Raw genomic sequence first — 12307 nt, forward strand, 5'->3', positions numbered from 1 at the left:
GTTTCCAGACTGAAGAAACTCTGAGCAACAGACAGTTATCACTGTTGTTCCTGCAGATGTTCTCCTTGGAGACTCTCCTACTCACATATCTGCTGTGAGCAAAGGAAAAAGGCTCCTACATGTGTGATGGTTCATATAACACTCATATCCAGCATGAAGCAGGACTGAGTGAAGGACAGAGAAAATGTCTGCAGATCTTCCTCCTCTATCAGACATTGTGTGGCTGCAGCAGCCTCTCCATACCTGAGTCTGTGTGGATCCTTCAGTGCAGCCATCAGCAGCTTCACTCCTGAGTCTCCTGGATGGTTGTATCTCAGGTCCAGCTCTCTCAGATGGGAGGGGTTGGAGGTCAGAGCTGAGGCCAGAGAAGCACAGCCTTCCTCTGTGATCAGACATCCTGACAGGCTGCAGAAAACAACACGTATGACAGAAACTCTGAGAGAACTGCTGTGAAACTAAAGCTGATTGTCTGGACCTGTCTCTTTCATAGTCTGTGTGTTTTTATGGTTTAGTTTTGTGATTATTTTGGGGCCATTGTCTTTCTGGTTTCGTGTTTATAATTTGAAATTCATTCTCCTTATGTTTTGTGTTTTCTTCTTGTTTGTTAGCTCACCGGGTTTAATTGCAAATGAATTTCTCCTGTTTCCTATTAGATCCTCTGTGTTTATACCGCTCAGTGTCAGTTTTCCATTGTCACAACATCTGTCATGTTTCCACGTGGTTTTTTCCTTGCCATGAGGTTACTGTAATTCTTTTTGGTTGTTTTGTTTGTTTGTTTTTTACCTGTCCTGTCCAGCATCATAACAAGCAGAATGATAGTCTGGTTGCTGTGTTATGCCAAACAATTTTTCTTTGTCAAGGGGAACAAAGATTTTATATGTTCTGAAAGATTCAGTCTGTGGGACCAGTTACTGGTTCCGGTAAGTCCATGTAGTGTAAGAGGCCTAAATCAGAGACAATCATACAAACACCTTCCACATGTTTTCTATTAGTTATTAATAAAAACTATTTTTAAACTTTTAGTTTGATGAATCCTGACCTGAGAGTTTCCAGTTTGCAGTTTGGACTCTTCAGTCCACCACACAGCTTCTTCAGTCCTGAGTCCTGCAGGTCGTTGTTACTCAGGTCCAGTTCTGTCAGACTGGAGGACTGGGAGCTGAGGACTGAGGACAGAGGTCCACAGCTTGTTTCTGAGAGACCACACGCACTCATCCTGGAGAGAAAGTTACAGAGAAAAACACAAATAATATATGTGACAAAAATAATCAGCCCTCATGGTGGATGCAGACTGAAGGACCACCTGTAGAGAAAATCAGGTTTCTAACCTTGTTATTGTGTCCATGCTCAAAGACATCATGAGTGAACAAGGATTCAGCATGGTGGCTGAGAATTTCCAGAGAATCAGTAACAGTTTGAACATTTGATTCAAACAACAAAGTACATCATGTATCTCAAGAACTAATCTAATCTGGTTGATGGGTGGGGCTGACTTCAGAGGCCTGTACTAAGCATGATTAACATACCCCGGATTTCTTTCCGTTACATGGGTTGACTTACTCATGGACAAACCCTGCAGAGCAGTGTGTTTTACCATGGAGGAGCAGACTATTATTCTTTAAAAATATGAAGAATTTAAAAATATAATTCAGGCTAAAAGCAACACTGTTGCTGCAGCAAAAGCCAGAAAGGAATGCTGGCAGAAACTTGCAGACTCCATTATTGCATAAATTCGTCAGATTATCCAATATTAATTAATAGGACAATATAAACTGACAGCACTCAGATCACTGTATTACAGCACAAACGAGCGCGGGGCGATTAATCAAATTTTAATCGCAATTACGATCTGGGTTTTCAACAATCATAAAAATGAAATGGTCCGATTAGTTTTTGTCCTTCGCAGTTTCTTTTTGTGCTGTTTTCAGTTGCAAATTGAGCGCCACTGGCAATGCAGCGCTCTGCTGCAGACTCCTCCCACTGCTGCAGACTCCTCCCACAGCCCCGACCGCTTTAGTTTTATTCTGCACGAGTTAACTCACCAGTTAAGGGCTGGACACACGGGAGGCGTCGTCGCTCCTTCTCCATCATTTTCTATGGAACTTGCACGAGGAAGCGGAAATCGCTTCCCTCCTCCAGCCAGGCGACAGTCATGCATGTGAAATGTTGCGGTCGTGCACACAGACGTGCACATGGGGGCTTGCGACGTGACACAAGAAAATATAAAAATTTTCAATTTCTGTGAGTCACGACTAAATAATCCACCAGCTCCCAGAGTCACAGAGAGACAAAAGTTATAAACAAACAGAACTTTTTTCTCAATTAACACAGTGAACAATCCGGGATTTAAGAAACTCATCAACACGTTGGACAAACGGCATCACTGCCATCTCAACACCATTTTAGTGGACTGTCTCTCTCTGCCCTGTATGATGAGTGTCATGAGTGTGTTGTTAAAGACGTGGCAAGAGTCAAATGTTTCACCACCACTACAGACCTGTGGTGAAGTCGCATCATAGAGCTGTATAGAAATGTCCTGCTACCTTTTATTGACGCTGATTTCAACGTGAAAACGAAATGTCTCCAGACTAATTTTTTCCAGATCACACCGGGCAGAACATAGCTGCTGGTCTGAGACAAACAATAGCTACGGGGACCTGGTGGAAAGAAACTAGTCTGTATTACCACAGAAAACGCTTCAAATGTCACATTTACGTCATATTTCCCAGTTCTTTAAAGGATCCGGTCCCATGTGAATACATTATATGTTGGAATATCAATTCCTCCACCATGAATGCATGGATAGTTGTGCTTTCCATAACTCAATGGTTCTATACCTATGTGTGAAAAAGAATTATAACTATTACTAACCTCCATTTCAGAAGCAAACCCAGTGGAGCTAAAAGGACTTGGGAGCAAGTAAAGAACAAATATAAAAACATAATTCAGAGCGGTCAGTGACAAGGCTTTATTACTGTATCTGTTGTATGGATGAAAGGCTCACAATTCATCTGCGATGCACACTGTCTGCGGGACAGTAAATGCCCGACTACGATGGATCACGTTTGCTACAGACAGCTCCAACAGCTGACATGTATCTCAGCTCATCTGTTTAAAATCTGTACCTTTGATACAGTATGTCATCAGGACAGTCCAACGGGTTGATTTGTCCCTAAAGACTCTTTTTTCTCCTAAGCTCTCCTTTCACTATCTGTGCACCAACGTCAACGGGATCTTCTGAAAATGGGCAGGCCATTTTTCATGAGATCTGATTGGTCAGGAGTTTTATACTCGCTGATATCTTATCCAGAACATAACCTGCTCTGGAGCAGGTTAGCGTTGGTTGCTATGGTAATACAGCTTGGTAAGTGGACCAGTGTGGTAGTACAGAAAACCCAGCGTTAACCCTGAAGTTACTCTGATAAAAGAAAATCCAGCTTCGTAGTACAGGCCTCAGATCAGGTCAGTAAGGAATAGAGTTTAGCATTTATCAGCACAGCATGAGCTTTGTCATGTTGGAACTACGTCACATCATTAATGAGCCTGTTTTCATGCATACCAACACTCTGGTCATGATCTGATTCCTGGAGTTAACAAGATTAATCAATTTATCATGTAAACCAGTTGTTCCAACCCAGGGTTCAGAACACCCCTGTTATGTTCTTAAAATATCTGGATGTTTGAGAATTACATCACCAAGTACGTATGAATTCTGTTTGAAATCCAGTAATGGACAGGAAAATGTAGACCAGGGTTTTTCATAATATCATGTATCAGCAGTGCATATATGTGTCAGATCTGATTATTACAAAATTCTGATTTCTCCCAGTTACTGAATTTTGATGGTCATGTATCTTGAAACTCTTCTTGTCCACTGAAATGCTGAAAACCACAAACTGCAATCAGTTCAATGTCCAAATTCGCAGATGTAAATTCAAGAGATCTAATTCAGAAGTCCTGCAGCTTTTTAAACTGTTCAAATATCTACTTCATTATGTAATAAAAGAACCCAACGTTGTAGAACCCAATCAGATCTCACAGTAAATAAAAACAAATAACAACAGTTCCAAATGTTTAAATGTCTGCAGGAACAAACTTTAGAGTAATCAGTCTTCTTTTTAAGCTCCATCACCATTTCCTTCTTTTTTTTATTTTTTTTTATTTTATTTATTTATTTATTTATTTATTTTTTTTTTTTACCATCACCATTTCCTTCTGATGACACATCTCTCAGGAAGATGAAGATTAGTGAAAATCAAGCAACACAGTCTCACATTAAGAATATCTCAGTGTCTACACACTCCTAGCTTTATGACGTCTTCAAATTTCTATGAGGCTGAGCGTTCAGCTGTGTTCATCTCTGATCTCAGAACAAACAGCAGCAGTATATTTCTCCACATCCTGCCATATATGTACTTACAGAGCTTTGTTGGAGGCTTTGACCACTGGCAGCAGCCTCAGAAGAACCTCCTCTGAAGGAGAGTATTTCTGCAGGTCAAACACCTCCAGATCTTCTTCTGATGACAGTAAGATGAAGGCCAGAGCTGACCACTGAGCAGGAGACAGTTTATCTGTGGAGAGACATCCTGATCTCAGGAACTGATGGATCTCCTCCTCTAGAGAACGATCATTCAGTTCATTCAGACAGTGGAACAGATTGATGCTTCTCTCTGCAGACACATTCTCACTGATCTTCTTCTTGATGTACTGGACTGTTTCCTGATTGGTCTGTGATCTACTTCCTGTCTGTGTCATCAGGCCTCGTAGGAGACTCTGATTGGTCTGCAGTGAAAGACCCAGGAGGAAGCGGAGGAACAAGTCCAGGTGTCCATTTGGACTCTGTAAGGCCTCGTCCACAGCTCTCTGATGGAGACGTTTTGAATCATTTTTCTTTAAGTTTGTGGACTTTTTAGAAACTTGTTCTTTCATCAGGTTGATTCCGGACTTGATGAAGGTCAGACGGACATGAAGAGCAGCTAGAAACTCCTGAACACTCAGATGGACGAAGCTGAACACCTTCTCCTGGTACAGTCCTCTCTCCTCTTTAAAGATCTGTGTGAACACTCCTGAGTAAACTGAGGCTGCTGTGATATCGATGCCACACTCTGTCAGGTCTGATTCATAGAAGATCAGGTTTCCTTTCTGCAGCTGATCAAAAGCCAGTTTTCCCAGAGACTCAATCATCTTCCTGCTCTCTGGACTCCAGAGTGGATCTGTCTCAGCTCCTCCATCATACTTGACCTTCTTGACTTTGGTCTGGACCACCAGGAAGTGGATGTACATCTCAGTCAGGGTCTTGGGCAGCTCTCCTCCCTCTCTGGTTTCCAGCACATCCTCCAGAACTGTAGCAGTGATCCAGCAGAAGACTGGGATGTGGCACATGATGTGGAGGCTTCGTGATGTCTTCATGTGGGAGATGATCCTGCTGGCCTTCTTCTTATCTCTGAACCTCTTCCTGAAGTACTCCTCCTTCTGTGGGTCAGTGAACCCTCTGACCTCTGTCACCATGCCAACACAGTCAGGAGGGATCTGATTGGCTGCTGCAGGTCGTGTGGTTATCCAGAGGCGAGCAGAGGGAAGCAGCTTCCCCCTGATGAGGTTAGTCAGCAGCACATCCACTGAGGTGGACTCTGTAACATCAGTCAGGGTCTCATTGTTGTGGAAGTCCAAAGGAAGTCGACTCTCATCCAGACCGTCCAAGATGAAGACAACCTGGAACTCTTCAAAGCTGCAGATTCCTGCTTCTTTGGTTTCAGTAAAGAAGTGATGAACAAGTTCCACCAAGCTGAACTTTTCCTCTTTCAGCACATTCAGCTCTCTGAAAGTCAGTGGAAATGTCAACTGGATGTTCTGGTGGGCTTTGTCTTCAGCCCAGTCCAGAGTGAACTTCTGTGTTAAGACAGTTTTCCCAATGCCAGCCACTCCCTTTGTCATCACTGTTCTGATTGGTTCATCTCTTCCAGGAGGGAGTTTAAAGATGTCTTCTTGTCTGATGGTTGTTTCTGGTCTGTCTGGTTTCCTGGATGCTGTTTCAATCTGTCTGACCTCATGTTCATCATTGACCTCTGCAGTCCCTCCCTCTGTGATGTAGAGCTCTGTGTAGATCTGGTTCAGAAGGGTTGGGTTTCCTGCTTTAGCAATCCCCTCAAACACACACTGGAACTTCTTCTTCAGACCACATTTTAATTTAGGTTGACAAGCTGCAGCCAGAAGTTCTGAAAGAAAAGAAGAAATAAGAAGAGTCAGTAAAGATTTGAAGCCTCTGAGGAATGAGGATGTGAATATGTGATGTTCATGTGTTGAGACATCAGTAAATGTGTCATTTATCCAGCAGCTTCAATCTTTAGAGAAATCCTCTTACTGCTCTGCAGACGCTCAGCCAACTCCTCCTGCTTCATCCTCCTCAGGAAGTCCACTGTGATCTTCACTAACGCCTCTCTGCTGCTCTTCCTCTGCTCCTCATCCTCACCCTCCAACACTGAGCATTCTGGGTAATCTGGACTCAGAAGCTTCTGGAACTTCTTCAGCTCCTTCTTCATGAAAGTGATCATGTTGTCCTCCAACAGCTGGAAGAGAAACGATATGAAGGACACAATCAGACTGAAATCATGGAGCCAAACATCAGATCCATGTTGGACACACTGACAATCCACTGGTCTACAAAGGTCAGCATGGAGATGATGTGGACAGAAGAGATGGAAAAGTAGTTGTTGTACATGTACAGACCATAAATATGGAGTCCAGCTGTGTTTGATGCTGCTGGGCAGACTGACCACTGGGAAGCTCTGAGCTCTGCTGGTCCACTCTGTGGAGGAATCAGGAAGAATCACATCACATTGAACAAGCACTGATTTCAGTCAGGGTTGGTACAGTCAGTTAGGTGAGTTTACTGCTTGAGTTTCTGTCTTGGTTTCGGGTTATTGTTTACATTGCTGGTGTGGGGCTCTGTCGTTAGCACCTTCTCTCTTCAACCAGTTGAGGCCGTGACGCGGGTCACACCCACTGTGTACTGCTCAGGGCAAAGCAGATAGAGGCGGTGATTTTGAGGAAAATCCCGTATAAAAGAGAGAATTTGTTTAACTTCAGCAGAACAAGCACTGATTTCAGTCAGGGTTGGTACAGTCAGTTAGGTGAGTTTACTGCTTGAGTTTCTGTCTTGGTTTCGGGTTATTGTTTACATTGCTGGTGTGGGGCTCTGTCGTTAGCACCTTCTCTCTTCAACCAGTTGAGGCCGTGACACGGGTCACACCCACTGTGTACTGCTCAGGGCAAAGCAGATAGAGGCGGTGATTTTGAGGAAAATCCCGTATAAAAGAGAGAATTTGTTTAACTTCAGCAGAACAAGCACTGATTTCAGTCAGGGTTGGTACAGTCAGTTAGGTGAGTTTACTGCTTGAGTTTCTGTCTTGGTTTCGGGTTATTGTTTACATTGCTGGTGTGGGGCTCTGTCGTTAGCACCTTCTCTCTTCAACCAGTTGAGGCCGTGACGCGGGTCACACCCACTGTGTACTGCTCAGGGCAAAGCAGATAGAGGAGGTTTCAGCCGGGTGCAATCAAGCAAAGGGAGCTCAGCTGTGTCAGCTCCAGGTACTTCTCCACACATGGTGCGCTGAAGCATCAGCGTGGTGTCAGCCCACGTCGGATTAAGACCACAAAGGGTAAAGACCTGCGAGTCTACCTGTGCGAGTCCACCGAGCAAAGGCACAAGCTTAAACCTCCTCACAACTATATTAATGCACAATGTGCTTCAAACCCATCCCTGTCAGATATGGGTACAGACCAAGGCGTGTCACCCATAGACACCGCAATCCGCAAAACCTGTCCTTTCCAATGGCATCCACATCAGTCACACCCTCTGTTACCTTTGGTCTCTGGAACTGTCAGTCCGCAGTTAACAAAACAGAATTTATCAGTTCATTGATAAATCTCTCAGACATTCAGGTCCTAGCCCTGACTGAAACCTGGATCCGTCCAGAAAACACAGCTACACCAGCTGCCCTTTCTGTCAATGCAGAATTTACCCAAACACCTCGCTCAGCTGGACGAGGAGGTGGAACGGGTATTCTTATTTCTAAAAAGTGGAACTTAACTTCTGTCTATGGCTAACTGCTCATCACTTGAGTATCATGCAGTAAAGGTCTCTACACCCATCATTGCATACATTCTGGTCATTTACCGCCCTCCGGGTGGCAGTATAGCTGAGTTTGTCTCTGAAATGGACATGATTCTCTCTGACATTCCTGATGATGGCACACCACTAATTGTCATGGGAGACATGAACATTCACATTGACAAACCACAGGCAACTGACTTTCTGGCTCTCATCTACTCTTTCAATCTCAAACTGGTACAGACTCCTCCAACACACAAAGCTGGCAATACTCTTGACTTGGTGCTGACCAGAAACTGTTCCACAGCCGACCTGTCCGTCACCCCGCTGCACCTCTCAGACCACTTCCTGGTTAAATTCTCTGTCTTCCTTCCTCATGTCAATCAAGCAGCTCCAAAAATGGTTTCCTACCGCAGAAACTTGAGATTCCTCAGACCTACACAGCTGTCTGATGAGGTTTACTCTACCCTCCCTCCCCACTCAGACTTCTCCTTACTGTCTGTTAATGAGGCTACAGAAACACTCTGCTCCTCTCTCGCCTCCTCTCTGGACAAACTCTGTCCTCTGGTGTCAAAACCAGCCAGACAAAACCCTCCCAGTCCATGGCTCACTGAGGCTCTAAGGGATCACAGAGCTGGACTCAGGGCGGCAGAAAGAAAGTGGCGCAAATCAAAAGAGCACACTGACTTGTCTGAGTACCAGCAAAAACTTGTAACTTTCACATCCAGCCTAAAGGCGGCCAAGATAGCCTTTTATCAGAACAAGATCCGCAATGCTCCCAACACACGACAACTGTTTATGGCGTTTAACTCTCTTCTATCTCCACCACCTGCTCAGCCTCCCACTGTGCTGACTGCAGAAATGTTTGCTTCCTACTTCACTGAAAAGGTTGCTACCATCAGTAACCAATTCACTGAGCCTGACCAACTCAGCCTTGCCAAACCAGCTACTGGTGCCTCACTATGCTCTTTCCGCTGTCTAAATGAGGACGAAGTCTCTAAACTTCTAGTCAGCTCAAAACCCACAACCTGTCCTCTTGATCCTGTTCCCTCTGACATCCTGCAGAGCATTTTACCTACAGTCAAATCTGCAGTAACTCATATTATCAACTCCTCTCTTAAATCCGGTGTCTTTCCTTCTGCCTTCAAGCAAGCTCGGGTTACCCCGCTGCTGAAGAAACCCACACTCAACCCAGCGGTTGAAAACTACCGGCCGGTCTCATTGCTTCCATTCATGTCTAAACTAGTAGAGCGTGCCGTCTTCAGTCAGGTCTCACAGTTCCTCCAAGACAACAACCTGTTAGATCCATATCAATCTGGATATAGGCAAGGTCACTCTACTGAAACTGCTCTCCTGTCAGTTACTGATTCCCTACGGCTTGCCAGATCCACTGGTCAATCCTCAGTCCTTATACTGCTGGACCTGTCGGCTACCTTTGACACGGTCAACCATCATGTACTGTTCTCCAAACTCTTGGAGCTTGGCATCTCAGGATCTGTCCTCTAGTGGTTTACATCCTACCTCACAGGGAGATCATTCAAAGTATCTTGGCGAGGGGGCGTGTCCAGATCACATGGGCTGACAACACGGGTGCCTCAGGGCTCGGTGCTCGGCCCTCTTCTCTTTTCCCTATACACCTCCTCACTCGGTGCAGTCATCAGCTCTCATGGTTTCTCCTACCACTGCTATGCAGATGACACTCAGCTTTTCCTTTCTTTCCCACCTGATGACACAACCGTCTCAATGCGAATATCAGCATGCCTTGCTGATATCTCTGCATGGATGAAGGATCGCCACCTTCAGCTAAATCTGTCCAAGACTGAGCTTATTGTCTTTCCAGCCAGTCCTTCTTTACCGCCACAGATAAGTGTGCAGCTTGACTCAATCACACTAGTGCCTACATCTTCTACCAGGAATCTTGGTGTCATGGTAGACAACCAGCTGACCTTTAAGGACCATGTTGCCTTGGTTTCCCGGTCTTGCCGATTTGCTCTCTACAACATCAGGCGGATCAGACCCTACCTGACTGAACACACGACCCAGCTCCTGGTCCAGGCTCTGGTCATTTCACGCATTGACTACTGCAACTCCTTACTGGCTGGCCTGCCTGCATGCTCAGTTAAACCTCTGCAGATGATCCAGAATGCAGCAGCACGTCTGGTCTTCAACCAGCCCAAAAGAGCTCATGTCACTCCACTGCTAATTGCTCTTCACTGGCTTCCAGTTGCAGCACGCATCAGATTCAAAGCTCTGCTTCTGGCTTACAAAACAATAACCCAAACGGCTCCGGTCTACCTTCACTCCTTAATCCAGAGCTACACTCCCTCTCGAAAGTTACGCTCTACCAGTGAAAGACGCCTAGTGCTCCCACCACAACGTGGCGCAAAATCAGTAGCTAGACTCTTCTCCTCTGTTGTTCCCCGGTGGTGGAACGATCTACCAAACTCCGTCCGATCCGCAGAGTCCATATCCACTTTTAAGACCAAGCTAAAGACTCAGTTGTTTAAGGAGTATTTCCACATTTAGCTTAACTAAATGAGTCAGAAAGATTTGTCCAGCTTTTTGGCTCAACCAAGTACTGAAGAAGCTGTGTGCACTTATGCCCAAGATGATATTGTGTGATGAAATCATGCACTTATGACCAAGTTGATATTGTGTGACGAAATCGTGATCCTGTATTTAAATAAAATGACTAAAAAAAAAAAAAAATTATATGCACTGCACTAGCACTACATGACAGCACCTGGGTCCAACTGGACTCAAAAGCGGTCTGACTATCACTTAATTATGATGTCCCATCTTGTTTGAATTCATGCTTGTGTTGTTCTTACTCTCAAATGTAAGTCGCTTTGGATAAAAGCGTCTGCTAAATGACTGTAGAAAAGAATAGAATAGAATAGAATAGAATGTTTGTGCAGATCACTTTCCCTTAGATTCAATAAATCCTGTAAGAGAGCATCCCTGTGGTAAGATGGCCGCCAGGTGAGTTCGCTCAAAGCTCTGCCATAAAGCATCTAGCCTTTGTATAGATATCTATGGAGTGCATAGTCTCCGGTGTTCTGGAGATCTCAGTAGCAAGTTAAAACCGGTGATAACATCATCGGAGTGGCGTAATCCAATGTCCAAACTTCCTGTCCAGTCTAGGCTGTTAAAGTAAAGCTATTCCGTACGAACAGACCTGAGAGAGCAGGAAAATAACTGCAAAAATGCAAAACTGGAAAAGATACTGGGCCTCGCAATTTGCTCGTGCCACAATCTTGTTATAGTGGATAGATCACATTAAAATACTGAAGATAACCTCTATTATTATTATTATTATTATTATTATTATTATTGAGTTGAAACAAAAGATGGAATAAAACTAAACTGATGCAACAATTTGGCACCTCTGCTCACCTTTGTGGGTCTGATTTAAAATAAAGAGGAGCATCCCTTGACCGATCGCTCTTAAAGGACAAACAGCTGGGCTCAGATCCAGGTCCAGGTCCAGGTCCAGGCTGGTTCCTGTGAATCCAGATGTCTGGTGATGTGAGTTGTGATCTCTGACATGGAGAAGAGTCATGGACAGTTAGAGATGGACATCTCACCTCTGAGTGGTTTTAGAGGGAGGGACTCCCTCCTCTCTGTCCTGATCCATGATGCTGGATTCACATCAGCTCACACACACTTTCTACCTTCACCTGCAGAGAAAACACACATCATTCATCTGAACATCATCTGAAATCCTCCTTTCCATCATCTGCTGCTCCTCCTCTGATTGGCTCTGAGTTTCTGCTTCATATCAGAGTCAGATGGATGCAGTCAGACAGCAGTGAGGAAGAGGAAGCTGCCTTCAGCTGCTGGACTTCTATCAGGACACCAGATGGAGGGATGGAGCTGCAGACCAGCCTCAAAAGAGGAAACATTTCTCCTCCTTTTATTACCATGAACAGAAAGTGAAACTAAATCAGATGAAGATTTAAAACAGGAAGCAGGAAAAAAAGTTTGACATTTTCTGTCAGAAACAGAAACTAAAGGATGAAGTTAAAGAAGGAAAAATGAAGTGATTCCAGTTTGGATGGAAAGTCTGACTGAAGGAGCTGCAGAATCACACACTGTAGGTTCTGATCCGTTAACCTGCTTCCTGTCAGCCACTCCTCATCTTCATCATCTTCACCTCTACAGGTGGATTATCTGCTCCATCACAGCTGCTCACACTGA

At 44.5% G+C, this 12307-nt stretch overlaps 1 long non-coding RNA gene across 1 annotated transcript; it reads right to left on the reverse strand.

The window, feature by feature from the left end:
* Positions 1-6741: 6741 nt before the first annotated feature.
* On the reverse strand, positions 6742-11753 carry LOC121636084. Its single transcript, XR_006009625.1, has 3 exons — positions 11695-11753; positions 11504-11611; positions 6742-6802 (listed from the first exon to the last, which is right to left on the reverse strand). It is a non-coding gene; the product is annotated as an uncharacterized LOC121636084 (long non-coding RNA).
* Positions 11754-12307: the final 554 nt, after the last annotated feature.

This window comes from Melanotaenia boesemani, assembly GCF_017639745.1.
Source record: "Melanotaenia boesemani isolate fMelBoe1 chromosome 2 unlocalized genomic scaffold, fMelBoe1.pri SUPER_2_unloc_4, whole genome shotgun sequence".
In the NCBI taxonomy this organism is placed as follows: domain Eukaryota; kingdom Metazoa; phylum Chordata; class Actinopteri; order Atheriniformes; family Melanotaeniidae; genus Melanotaenia; species Melanotaenia boesemani.